Source organism: Pyxicephalus adspersus, chromosome 11 (genome assembly GCF_032062135.1).
Source record: "Pyxicephalus adspersus chromosome 11, UCB_Pads_2.0, whole genome shotgun sequence".
In the NCBI taxonomy this organism is placed as follows: Eukaryota; Metazoa; Chordata; class Amphibia; order Anura; family Pyxicephalidae; genus Pyxicephalus; species Pyxicephalus adspersus.
Genome location: NC_092868.1, coordinates 4177879 through 4191896, shown reverse-complemented (window position 1 = coordinate 4191896; position 14018 = coordinate 4177879). Strand labels below are relative to the sequence as shown.

Sequence of the window (14018 nt, the reverse complement as noted above, 5' to 3'; positions counted from 1 at the left end):
ACACCCACGCAGTTCATTAGTTGCTAGCATACGCAGGGCAATCCAGCAATGGCGGGTATGCTGGCAACCAAAGCCAATGCTGCACATGTGTGATTCAACGTTGACGGGTTGGAGGGATTATTGCAGATGGGACTTTTCTGCAATATTGTTGGCCTGATGCTGGATTTATAAAAGTGTAACGTGTGATATCTAATCCTGATTTGTTTTTACCATGACTATTCTCTGAATAATAGGATGCATTATTACACAGTATTTATATAGCGCCAACCTATTATGCAGCGCTGTACAAAGTCTATAGTCATGTGACTAGCTGTCCCTCAAAGGAGCTCACAACCTAATGCCCCTACCATAGGTATATGTCATCACAGTGTAGGGGGAAATTTAGGGGGACCTAACTGCATGTTTTTGGGATGTGGAAGGAAGCTGGAGTACCCAGAGCAAACACAGGGAGAACCCACAAACTCCATGCAGATAGTGTCCTGGCCCAGATTTGAACCTGGGACCCAGCACTGCAAAGGCCAGAGTGCTAACTACTGAGCCACCGTGCTGCCCACTTATTAGTACAGCAGGCAAGGAACCAATCAGAATGCACTTCACTGATCCACCTGCAGAAAATAGATATTGGATACAAAGCCTAGAACATTTTTGGGGGGACTTTACTCAAATTTTTGTGTCTATCATAAGCAATATTATTTTGCCACACAAATCTCTGTGTTTTATTTACTAAACTAAAAAAACAAATCCCTTTTTCTGTTTTCAGAAGGAAGTGATCACACTGGCAGTGAGGTTGCGGTGTGGTCATCACTTTCACATCTCAGGAAACCTCTGATTTTGGGGGGACAATACATAATGCTTTCCCCTGTGGCAGCTCCATGCAGAATGAATGGGGGCAGCAGTGAGTGGGTCAGTACCGCTCACTGCCACCAGGTGTCAATGTGCAGATGCTGCTTATTTAAGTGCGAGTGACTGAGCACCTGCCAAGGTCCTGCGAGGGATCGCTTGATCCCAAAGTAGGTCTGAACCTGCCCGAAGGATTCTCCAAAAAGAAATGTGTTTCTTAAACAAAGCAATAAATGTTACAAATTTAATATGGAAAAGGAAACATTTTCCAGCACAGCCGGCCCCTGAGGAGCTTATGTGGGCCAATGGGGCGTTAGATGAAGCGCTCATTACATACCTGCGATATTCCTAGCCCACAATAAGTGCCCGAGGGGTGTGAGCTTACCCCTGAATGAATGACAAGAATTCTGCAACAGCAACCCACATTTGTTTTTACAAAATAATGGAAGTTTGGATCCCCTGTCAGTTTAATTTCTGTCCCTGTAAAATTTAAGCTCACATCCTGTCTGATAAACTGTTGTCACCTGGACAGGAAGTGAGTAAATCTCTCCTACATATCACCCTCCGGGCTGCTTTTCAATACAGCAACCCCATGGAAACATTATAAAAGTAGTCCAAAGTATAAACTTTTTTGAGTTTTGGGTTTTGGATAAAGCAAGGAAGGGTTAAATCCCTTTGTGAGGTTTTTATTGCTGTCAGTGTCCCCAATGGGCACATTCACCCTGCCTTTAGCCTAAAAAGTTTACTTGGCAAATCCAAAAAGTTTACAACAAGAGGGAAATCTTTCCATGGGTTCTGATGTCCAATAGGGTTCATTTTATAACTTCCTCCTGTGTCTTTGGGACAGGAAGTAAAGGGAAATTTCCGCAATGGGACACATGCAGTAAAATTAAATGGTTTGGGTTTAACCCTCCCATGAAAAGTTGGGGCTTTGCATGCAGTTTACCAATAGACTTCACATACCTGGCATCTCAGGACATCCTTCCAGCTGTCTCTCCATCTGCCAAGCCCAGGACCATGGGGTATAAGGGGGGCAGTTACCGGGGTCCCCTGTGTCCTCACCATCAGCGGACGTGGCTCAGCCTGGCTCCTCTGCAGAGCTCTCAATTATCTGATGATGGAATGAGCTGAGCCGGGCCTGGGACTTCTACTCTGACCTTGTAGAATAAAGCAATTCTCCGGGGCAAAATCAAGCAGCAGCCTCACCGCCATGCAAAGGGGCAGCGATTTCCCAGCAGCGGAGGGGTTAAATGGCCCAGGAGTTGGAGGCTTTGTCTGGGATTCAGCCCCTGAGGCTGTGACAAAGCTGATCCATGTGAATTCCTCTGCAGGAAAGACCCGCAGTGCCTGTGCATTACCACAGTGCGGAGAGCGGGGCCAACTGATAAAGACTGGCAACCGTCCGAGATAGGGACACCGCTCAGTGCAAAGACAAGGAGGGGCAGGGGGAGGTGTTGGGGCAAGTTCTGGGCAAGAGGTCCATCGTGAGGGACAGAGACACCTAGAGCACTGAGAATATTATTAATGATTATCACCGAGCTCCCACCATCCCTATGGAAAGGTCCCGGGTCTGTACCCCTACTGTACTCATTATGAGGGGCCCCCACCATACCTGTGCGGAGGTCCTGGGTCTGTACCCCTCCTGTGCTGAGGTCCCCAGTCTGTACCCCTACTGTGCCCATTTTGAGGGGCCCCCACCATACCTGTGCTGAGGTCCTGGGTCTCTACCCCTACTGCCCCATTATGAGGGGCCCCACCATCCTTATGCTGAGGTCCTGGGACTGTACCCCTACTGTGCCCATTATGAGGGGCCCCACCATTCCTGTGCTGAGGTCCCGGGTCTCTACCCCTACTGCCCCATTATGAGGGGCCCCACCATCCTTATGCTGAGGTCCTGGGTCTGTACCCCTACTGTGCCCATTATGAGGGGCGCCACCATCACTGCACTAAATTCCCTGGACTGTACACCTTCTGTGCCCTTGTTGCTCCTGGACTCCAGTTATTGCTGCATGGCATTTCTAAGGGCAGGTTTCTGGAGGGTGACAACACCAGACCACAATGATGAGACAACAGAGAGTGTTGTCACCCTAACAGGAAGTGCCAGAACAGGGATTGTGTGTACAGAAAGCATAATGAGACAACTGCATAGCTGACAATGATAATGGAAAAAGCCGCCCCTTTGGCTTTGGCCCCCAGGCAGAGGTCATAATGTCTCAGGGATATTGCAGCCCTGAATGGATGAATGACGATTTCCTTGGGGACACAAGGACAAGGAGATACTACAAAGAGCCCGAGGAAGATGTATTGCAGACATCCCAAGGACTACAGATAGGAAGAGATCAAATCCAAGGTTAATGGAGGATTGTCATGTCTGAGCTGAGCAAGATTTACAGCAATGACAAGGACAGAAACTGCACATGGAGGAGGAACAATCACACAGACGTGTCCGGGTCATATCCTCATCCTGGGACTCATCACATGTTACTGCTCAGATACTCCACACAACGTACAGACCATCACAGGGAAGAAACCTCCAGCAGGGCAGAGTATTTCAGGAGAGGAGAATTATAGAGAAAGGAGCAGAGTCCTCCAGCAGAGTATTTCAGGAGAGGAGAGTTATAGAGGAAGGAGCAGAGTCCTCCAGCAGAGTATTTCAGGAAGTTATAGAGGAAGGAGCAGAGTCCTCCAGCAGAGTATTTCAGGAGAGGAGAGTTATAGAGGAAGGAGCAGAGTCCTCCAGCAGAGTATTTCAGGGGAGGAGAGTTATAGAGGAAGGAGCAGAGTCCTCCAGCAGAGTATTTCAGGGGAGGAGAGTTATAGAGGAAGAAAAGATGAGTCAGGTGCCAGTATGGGCGGGGCTTCTTTTGACAGGTAGAATTCTATGATGGGTGGAGTCACAGTACTCAGGTGCGCTCATTCCCTACACTTCCATTATACCTGGAAAAGAGAGATGTAAATCCCGGCATGTAAATGATTTGCTTGCTGGAGGCTTCCCAGGGCAGCAGATAAATGTGAATATTAATGGACTAAAAGTGAATCTCATAAAGCTCTCAGCGGTCGGTTGAACTGTCAGAATCAATCACATGTTTTACATGAAACATTAGCGCTGTCAATCTGTCACCCAGAGACTGAGGAGATGAGTGCGGGATGCGTCTATAGAGCTCAGAGACAGCAATCATTAATGGGATTACATTATATAAAGATTCTTCCGGAATCTATCCAGATTCAAGAAGTAGACTGTCTGCTCCGCTGTGCAGAATAACAACAAAATCGTTTATAGATCAATTCAGCAGAATGAAATTCACGCTACGAGCAGATCAATGACCTCTGAGGTCATCCTGCTTACCACCCCATTTACTGTGAAGGTGCAGCAGCTGGAAGATGTAGTTACGGAAATGATTGATAAAAAATTTATTTTTATTGATTATTTGATGATCCTTTCTAATCAATCATCGAGTTTGCGTAGTTTATAGCCAGCAATCACATGGCTCAATAATAAAACTCTTGGCTAAACTTTTTATTGCTTAGGTTTTGGATAGAGTCGGGAAGGGTCAGTCCATTCAATTAGTTTTTATTGCAGTCTGTGTCCCCAATGGGCACATTCACCTCTCTTACACCGGCTTTGGAAACCCAAAAATGTTTTATTTGGCAAACCCCAAAAGAGGTGACAGGAACTCTTCTAGTGGGGACACCTGTTCTGTTGCCATGTCTTTAAAGGGTAATTCTGCAACTTCCTTTTGTATCTTTTGGACAGGATGTCAAGTCTCCCTAACAGGATACAGGCAGCAGCAAAAAAACTGGTTTGCGTTAAACCCTGTCATGAAAAGATGGGGCCACATTCCTGGAACCTCAGGGCATCATCTCCAAATTGGACCATGTGGGGTATGAGGGGCACAGTCACTATTGGCCCCAACAATGCCCAGCTTTGGGTCCTCACCAGGGGACACGGCACAGCTCCTCTCCCAGATTTAAAATAAGCAGATATATATTTATCTGGCTGACTTCAGAAGGGAGAAATCGATCCCCTAGATCAGGGGTGGCAACTCTGGCCCGGGGGCCAAATCTGGCCCCCAACATTCTTTTCTTTGGCCCCAAAGGAATCCTAAATATGAACTACAGCTGGCCCTGCGCTTCATTGAAATAGCGCCGCTACTACAATTCCCGGCATCACTCGCGTCTGTAGACCAGCAGGCTCTCTGCCTATGTGTGGCCCCGCATTGGACTGTTTTATAGACGCAAATAATGCCGGGAATTTTAGTAGTGGCGCTATTTCAATGCAGAGGGAATTTCAGCGGTGGCCACTCATAAGATTTAGCTCCGCATTGGCCGCGTCTGGCATTTCCAGCTCTCCCCCTCAGCTTTTCCTTGCTACTCCAAGGCATGGACTGGAATGGTTGGATTTTCATAGAAGAATATTGGTATTATTATTGTTAGCCTGTGCAAAAAGGTTACCATTGAAATTTAACCCAGAATTCTACAAATAGAGAAAGAGGCATGAGATTTTTTCCTAAATAAAATATTTTTTTTTATGCCTCTTTCTCTATTATAAGCTTGTTCCAGATTGAATGTGAAGCAAAACCTCTTTGTTTCCATATGAAAAGGTTTTATATCTAATGAGATGGAAACATTTCCTAATTTTTTTCAATAAATTTCAGTGCCCCCGACTTAGTCTAAGTTTTTAATTTTGTCCCTCTGTGTATTTGAGTTTGACCCTGCCCCAGACATTTATCATTTATCTGGTTACCACTGGGACCCAATGACCGGAGAAGCCAATGTACAGCCAGAAGCAAACCTGGTTAAAAGATTGGGCATCAGGCTGGGCTCACCATTGTTGGCCGGAATACCTGCCATATCCCAGGTTCCCCTGCAGATGCCAGGACTGAATGAACTGCGCAGGAGTTAGGTCACCCCGGCCAGGCCAATCAAGATGGGCAAAGATCAGGATGAGGAAGAGAAGAAGGAAGAAGATGGCACTGCCCACCATGGAACGGGGACAACCGGCGGTGCAAATAGGTGTCCTTGGCGAGTTAATGCCACCAGCATGATAAATTTCATGGTTCATGGTTGGAGACCTCTACTAGACTACCCAATGATTTTTTATTCATCTGATGCAGGTCATGAACAATATTCATCTCCGTATTATCCGAATCTACTCAGCAACATGGATAGGCAAGCGTGCCCGGGTTCAATCTGATTAATAAAATCTCTTCAAGGCTGGAGAGAATACACTTTCATCAGTGGAGCTGGGTGATCCAGCAAACCTGGATTTCTTCAAAGTCATTTGCTATTTGCTAGCAAATGTTTTGAATCCTGGACCAGATCCATTCCAGGTTTGCTGGATCACCCAGATTCACCAAAGAAAGTGTATCCTGTCCAGTGTTGGAGAAATAATAATAATAAATGGAGACTTATTATTATATTATCTACATAAGGGATCGATTGTTCCTTGGGGTATCAAAGAAAGTATAAATATAACATTCACTGAGAAAGGATTCTCCCATAGGAAAATAACCAAAGAACATTCACTTAAAAAAACAGATAGAACATTTCACACAAATAGCTAAAGGCAGAAGTTCAATGAATGTCACCAAAGGATCATAGCTCAACCTCATCCCTTCTTTGCAACAAGTCCATATGAAGCCATATTGTATTGGCCCCAATCAGCGGCACATGTAGCCAACAGTAAACCCCAAGGCAATGCGGCAGGGGGCCCCGTGTTAGTTCTGCACAGGGGCCCACTGTTGGCTACATCCACCACTAGTGGGCCCAATACAATATGGCATCATAGGGACTTATTGCAAAGTAAGGATGAAGTTGACTGAACTGACTTGGGGCCCCTGTGGAGGTCCATGTCGGCTGAAGAGGATCCGGGGCCCTTGTAGAGCAGAACACTTAGCACTTCTCTATGCCCACCCCCCACTGCTCTCTCCATGCTATCTATGAAGTTACACTCCTCAGTCATGCTGCAACTTGTAGTCCCACAACCGCTTGCGTTCACTTGGCAGAGCCATAAATAATCCGAATACCTCCAGCACACAAAATGTTAAATAAAACCCATGAAAGAGGCAAAGTCATGTTGCCATGTGGAATCCGCCAGTTGCTAGGATGGTGGTGCTGCTCTTTAAATACACCAATACCAAAGCAGAAAAAAAAAACACTTTTTGTTTTTCTTTTTGCATTTTTTTTAATTAACACTTTTCAGTTGCAGCCATCTTGTTCTACTTCTCATCATCAGCTGACCATTCTTTTATCCTAAAGCCAGACCCTTGATACATGGCATGATGCCAGATCTGATGCCAGCACAAGGGTCAAATTAAGCAACATTCACCAGAATAGAAAAAAGAAGTATCAATTAGAAGAAAACCTGTAACACTGCACGAACCAATGAAAAAAGATCACATTACCGGTTTAAAAAGATGAAGATGAATAAAAGATAATGATGAGTTCCAGGATCTTAGCACTTGCCTAGAACTACGGTAGTTGTCAGTCTCTGCAGTTCCTAATGAAATGAAACACCCACAATGTGATCTCTGCTTAGGGCTGTAGGTCATATGATGAAGCCTGGTTTTGGGGGGTTTTTTTATTCATAGCAAGAAAAAAAGTTTTTTTTCTTACCTGTATCCAGGTGTGCAGCCATTATTTTGGATCTGCCCTCTTGCCCACCCTCATGGTCCTTGGCTGAGCAGGCTGCCAGGAATGTGTCTTCTCTATATCATCCTCTGAAACTCTGTGGGGTGGATTTTCCTTTATAAGTCCCCCTCCTGTGTGTGCTGTCAGGCCTCCTCCCTCCCTTCTTCTCTGTTAACAGCTTTCTTCTCCTCTGTAATTGCATTATTTTCCTGTCACTTCCATGTCTCCCTCTGTGGATCTGGGTGGAAGGAGCTGCGGAGAGAAAAGATTGTTACTTCGTCTTCATCGCTTCTCTCACCTATAAGGATCTCATTCCTGCGCTCTGTGGATTGGATTAGGAATTCCCTTATTGATCTTCTCTCCCCTATATTTCACCTCCAGCTCCTTTCTTTCTCCTATTCTTCTTTCCCTTCTCTCCTCTCACTCTCCTTCCTATTCTCCTTTCTTTTTTTCTTCCATCTTTTCCTTCCTTCTTTCTTTCCCCCCCTAAACCTTTTTACCTCCCTTATAAATGATCCCCATCTCTCTCCCAGCACCAATTAGCACCCATCCACCAATTTCCTTACTTCCGAAAACTTTCCCTCTATCCTCTCCTCTAGTTTTTATTCCAAATCCCCCCCCCCCCCCCTCCTCTTTTACTTTACCTTTATAACTATTCCCTTTCTCTCCCCTTCCTTATATCCCATTTGTAACCACTTACCAACACCTGCACCAACTTTCTGCACCTTCTCTCTTTTCCTTCCTTTTCCTCCCGATTTGCACTCCTTGTCATGCTCTGTCTCTTTCTTTCAAAATGTTCATCCTGCGATCTCTTTTCTTTCAAATTTGCCTCTTTTTTCTCTCTGTCTTTACCCCTGTTCTCTTTTCTCTCTCCCTCTCTTTCTCTGCACTCCTCTATTTACCTCCCCCTCACTCTTTCCTTCTTTCTCTTTCTCTCTCTTTTCTTTTTTTCCATCTCTACCTACCTTCATCCCTTCACTCTCTCTTCCCTCTCTTTCTCCTCTCTCATCTCTGTCTCATTTCTTGTCCCCTCTCCCTCTCTCTATCTGTCCCCCCACCTCTTCTATCATTTTGCTTCATCCCTCTCTCTCTATTCTCTTACCTGGCTCTCTCCTTTCTTCTCTTCCCTATTGCCCCATTTCTTTTCTCTCTGCACCTATTATGTGTTTTCCCCTTTTGCCTCCTGCCCTGGTCTCTGCCTTCCTCTTTGTTTCTTCCTGTCTTATCTTTTCTCTCTATGTATCCCCGCACACTCCCTCTCTTTTCTTTCTTTCCTCCCCTCCTCTATCATTCTTTCTCTCCTGTCTCCCTTTCTCTGTATGTATGATGTGCTTTTCCTCTTCTGCCCCCTGCCCTGGTCTCTGCCTTCATCTATGTCTCTCCTCTCTCTTTTTCCTTCTTCACCCCTTTATCTTTTCTCTTCTTTAATAATCCCCGCACATTCCCTCTCTCTCCTACTTCTTTCCCCCTCCTCTATTTCTCCTTCTCTCTTACCTTCCTTCTCTTCTTTTCTTCTCTGCATATATATTTTTTTATCTTCTGCATCCTGCCCTGGTCTCTGCCTTCCTCTGTGTGTGTCTCTGCCTGTTTCTCCTCTCTCAACCCTATATCTTTCCTCTCTCTCCTCTTTCCCCCACTATCCCCACACACTTCTCTTATCCTCTCTCTCTTCTCTTACCTATCTCTCCTCTCCCCTTACTCCCCCCTTCTTTTATTACCCTTTCTATGCACTTATTATGTATTTGTCCACTTCTGCCATTTGCCATGATCTCTGCCTTCCTCTATGTCTCCTGCTCCCTCACTTTCCTCTCTCAACCCCATGTATTTTCTATCTTTTTTTCTTTCCTTCCCCTTATTATCTTCACGCACTCTCTTCTTTCTTTACCTCTTGCCCTCTTTCCTTCTGCCTCTCTCTCCTCCTACCTTTCTCTCTATCCTTCCTTCCTCTGCACTTATTATGTGTTTTCTCCTTCTCCCTCCTGCCCCAGTCTCTGACTACCTCTATGTCTTTTTCTCCTCTTTTTTACTTATTTCTTTCCACCTCTCATCCTCTTTCCTTCTGCCTCTCTCTTCTCTTTCATTCTTGCTTTATCTCTCTCTCCTTCCTTCTACCTCTTTCTTCTCTTTCTCTCTCCTTCCTCCTACCTCTCTCTTCTATTTTTCTCTCCTTCCTAATGCCTCTCTCTTCTCTTACCTTCTTCTCTCTCTTTTCTTCCTTCTCTTCTCCCATTCCCACCTTTTTTTCCTCACCTTCCTCTGCACCTATTATGTGTTTTCTCCTTCTCCCTCCTGCCCCGGTCTCTGCCTACCTCTCTATGTCTTTTTCTTCTCTCTCTTACCTATTTCTCTCTACCTCTCGCCCTCTTTCCTTTTACCTCTCTCTTCTCTTTCTCTCTCTTCTTTCTCTCTCCTTCCTTCTACCTCTCTCCTTCTTTCTACCTCTCTCTTCTCTTTCTCTCTCCTTCCTTCTACCTCTATCTTTTCTTTCCTTCTCCTTCCTTCTACCTCTCTCTTCTCTTTCTCTCTCCTCTCTTTCTCTCTCCTTCCTTCTACCTCTATCTTTTCTTTCCTTCTCCTTCCTTCTACCTCTCTCTTCTCTTTCTCTCTCCTTCCTTCTACCTCTCTCTTCTCTTCTCTTTCTTTCTTCTTCCTTCTACCTCTCTCTTCTCTTTCTCTCTCTCTTTCCTTCTACCTCTCTCTTTCTCCTTCCTTCTACCTCTCTCCTCTCTTTTTCTCTTCTTCCTTCTACCTCTCTCTTCTCTCTCTCTCTCCTTCCTTCTACCTCTCTTTTCTCTTACCTTCCTCTCTCTCTCTCCTTCTCTTCCCTCATTCCCCTTTGTTTTACTCACCTTCCTCTGCACCTATTATGTGTTTTCCCCTTCTCCCTCCTGCGCCGGTCTCTGCCTACCTTTATCTTTATCACCTCTCTGTCTATAATAAAATCACCTGCCCCATCTGTCTCGGGTGGCTCTGCCCAATCACCAGTCTATGTTTCATCACCAGGGTGACCGGTCAAGCAATGCAACCAGTGTACCATGGCGGTCCTGTTGTACGGCTGGGTATCAGGTTGATAGAGGCGGCTGGGTGGCAGCTGAAAGGGCCCAGCGATAAGAGAAATGAGCCATGTTCTGTAATCAGGGGTAATGCTATACACAGGAAGCAATGGCTACTCTGCATTACTTTAGATTTCTGCTCCCTGGCTGCGTTATTCAGCTCCAAGGGATCACGATTCTGCCCTGGAAAAACAATTACAGACCGTTCAGATTAAAATTTCCAGGGAGAAATACAAAGGTGAAATGTTATATAATAAAAGGTTATTAAAATGTAACAATCAGTCTTAATAAAAAATAACATCAACGTGAGCATTGGTTATTTTTAAACCTGAATAATGTTCACACATGGCAGACCTCACAGGGTCTACTCTCCATGCTGTCATTTATTTTGTGTAATCGGTCACTGGCAGAAATCACTAGCTTCATTTTATTTCCAGCTTTTATGCTGACATTAATATAGCGTTCAGCAGCTGAAGTTTTTAAACTGATATTATAAATATCTACATGCAAACTTTGCTTTACATTTAATACATGAGCAATGATTTCCAGAGCACTAGGGGTTATCTAACGAGAGATCTCCTTTTAGGCTGCCCGTCTCTCACTGAAAACTTGATATGGATAGAAATATATGGGACTAAAATTAAAGCAGCTTCTTAAATATATTTTAAATGTAAGCAGCGTAAGTTCCTACATTTGAGCTAATATCATTCTCTTGCAATCTCTGTGCAGCAAAGCTTAGAATGGGAGACAGAGAAAATGAATTCATTATGCTGCAGTGCAAGCAGCATTCTGATAGGATGGGAAGGCAGAGAGAAAAGATTATCAGTCTCCTGTTTCTTTATTTGCTATCCAATTAGGGGCTGGAGGAGGGACTAGACCTGTAGGTGTGACAGAAGGAATTCAAGTCGCCAATCCTGGGCTGTGTGGCAAAGCTGTGTACACCAGAGCCCTTTTGGTGGGTAAGGAAGCTCCCATATATCCATTTTATTGGAGTTCAGCTTCAAGATTAGGGCATGTGGGGTAACCTTATTTTATAAGGTATTTTATTTTTAAGGGTTAATCTAGGGGTAGGTTAACTAACCATGACCCACTGTAAGCCCCACATAACTAGTGGAGAGTTCCATGTACACAATAATAATATATCAGGAAAAACGGAGTCTTGCACACTTCCTTGATACTATCAAAACTTACGGTATGAAGAGAATGGCTAAGACTATGGGCTTCGCAAATTTCCAAATTGTGAAAAAAGCAAAACCTGGCTCTGATCCAAACTGACATCATCCTCTCCAACACCGCTCAATATCCGTGCAGCCAGTGTGACGAACGGAGAGTTAATCGCATGTACGCAGACACAAAAGCCGCGGTATTAGATTTCACGTAACATCTGATTAATGGCAGATTAGTCGTTTATCTCCCAGCTGCTGTAAATAGCTGGGAATTCACAGAATGGGCCACGGGGGGAACAGGTACAATAATGGCGGCTTAATATAACCGGCGCTGTACATGACAGATACAGAACAATGGGAGAGAAGCTCATGAAGGTCTTGCAGGGGTCAAATGCTTGGTGTTTGTTGGACGCAGGGGGTGGTCCTGCTTACGTTTTTGTTTCTTGCGTGTCTGTTGTGTTTGAACCAAATATATCTTAAAGAGTTTATAAATACCTCATTATCAATAATACACAAGCTGGTTAGACCAGGACCGCCATCAAAACTTCTTGGAACCCATTCCTCCATGTCTGCTTTGCATTGCAAAAGCCAAGCTCTTTTGCTCAGGGGCTGATGGTTGTTCTGGGTTGGGCATCCCATTCCAAGACCATGGTTGGTAGTATAGAGTGGGCCTCCATACAGATGATGACCCTGAGTTGGACATCCCATTCCGAGACCAAGGCAGGTAGAATGGAGTTGGCCTCCATACTGATGGTGGCCCTGGATTGGGCATCCCATTCCAAGACCATGGCTGATAGTATGGAGTTGGCCTTCAGATGATGACCCTGGGTTGGGCATCCCATTCCAAGAGCATGGCTGGTAGTATGGAGTTGGCCTTCAGATGATGACCAGTTGGCCTTCAGATGATGACCCTGGGTTGGGCATCCCATTCCAAGAGCATGGCTGGTAGTATGGAGTTGGCCTTCAGATGATGACCCTGGGTTGTGCATCCCATTCCAAGAGTTTGGCTGGTAGTATGGAGTTGGCCTTCATACAGATGATGACCCTGGGTTGGGCATCCCATTCCAAGACCATGGCTGGTAGCATAGAGTTTGCTTCATACTGACAGTGGCCCTGGGTTGGGCATTTCATTCCAAGACCATGGCTGGAAGTATGGAGTTGGCCTTCATACAGATGATGACCCTGGGTTGGGCATCCCATTTCAGGATCATGGCTGGTAGAATAGAGTTTGCCTTCATACTGATAGTGGCCCTGTGGTGGACATCCCATTCCAAGACCATGGCTGGTAGTATGGAGTTGACCTCTTCAATGAGATTATAACAGCCTCCACTGTTCTGAGAAGGCCTTTTATAAGGTTTTAGAGCATCAATAGAATTTTGCCCTGATTTGTGAGGTCAGGTACTGATGTTGTATGAGATCTGACTCACAATGTGCATTCTAATTCACCCTGAAGTGTTCAGTAGGGTTGAGGCGGGAATCAGTATAGGCCACTTGAGTTCTAGCACATCAACTAGTCATGCCATGTCTTTAGGGAGCTGGCTACACAGTCATGGGGAAACAGAAAATGCCCTTCACCAAAATTACATACTGAACATTTGCTTGGTGCATGGAATGAAACCTGAAACCTTTTGGTGCAGGTTCAGTGCCAGGTGGCGCCAATAAAGTTCCAGCAAAAGGTAAAGATTTAGCCAGCATCAGTAGCTGAATACCTTAAATGTTTAGTACTGATAGGTTGTCACGGCTCCTCACAATATATATATATATATAATTTCTTATCACAGATTGAAATATGATCTTCATCTGCCCATCCAGCCTCGGGACTACTTTGAGATGAGCAGAGATATCACAGTAAATCTAATTATATCACAGCATATAATAAAGGTGAAATGTATGGCTGTGGGAGGCAATCAGCAAGCCGGAGGTTATCATATAGGTTTAATGAAATCATAATGTCCCCTGACTGGTCTGGTGAATCTCATAAACTGAGGAGCTGTCATCTTCTGCAACCTCCTCCAGTCTTTGTTCATGGTGAACGTGATCTTGTTGATGTAGCAATATTGATTTATGATATTCACAAATGATGCAAAAGATCTGAGAGTTTGGTAATCCCGGGCGACGTGTTACTGAGCAGGAAAAAACAGGTAGTGAGAAGCCAGAGCTGAACTGGTCATTCAACTAATTCTCCTCTCCTGAATTACTCTGCTCTGCTGGAGGACTCTGCTCCTTCCTCTGTACCTTTCCTGAAATACTCTGCTCTGCTGGAGGACTCTGCTCCTTCCTCTATAACTCTCCTCTCCTGAAATACTCTGCTCTGCTGGAGGACTCTGCT

The 14018-nt window shown here is 45.0% G+C and overlaps 1 protein-coding gene and 1 long non-coding RNA gene across 3 annotated transcripts in view; one reads left to right on the top strand and one right to left on the bottom strand.

The window, feature by feature from the left end:
* The window catches only part of GRAMD1A (GRAM domain containing 1A), a 69645-nt gene extending 61632 nt beyond the window's left edge, over positions 1-8013 (bottom strand). Inside the window, exon 1 of one of the 2 annotated variants that reach the window (XM_072426547.1) lies at positions 7456-8013. The gene's annotated coding sequence lies outside the window, so the exon portion shown is untranslated. Of the gene's footprint in view, positions 1-1803; positions 2144-7455 lie in introns of those variants that run through there. The other variant, XM_072426546.1, reaches the window with a different exon arrangement.
* On the top strand, positions 3371-3659 carry LOC140341098 (uncharacterized). The gene is made up of 2 exons (XR_011922808.1): positions 3371-3500; positions 3546-3659. It is a non-coding gene; the product is annotated as an uncharacterized lncRNA (long non-coding RNA).
* Positions 8014-14018: the final 6005 nt, after the last annotated feature.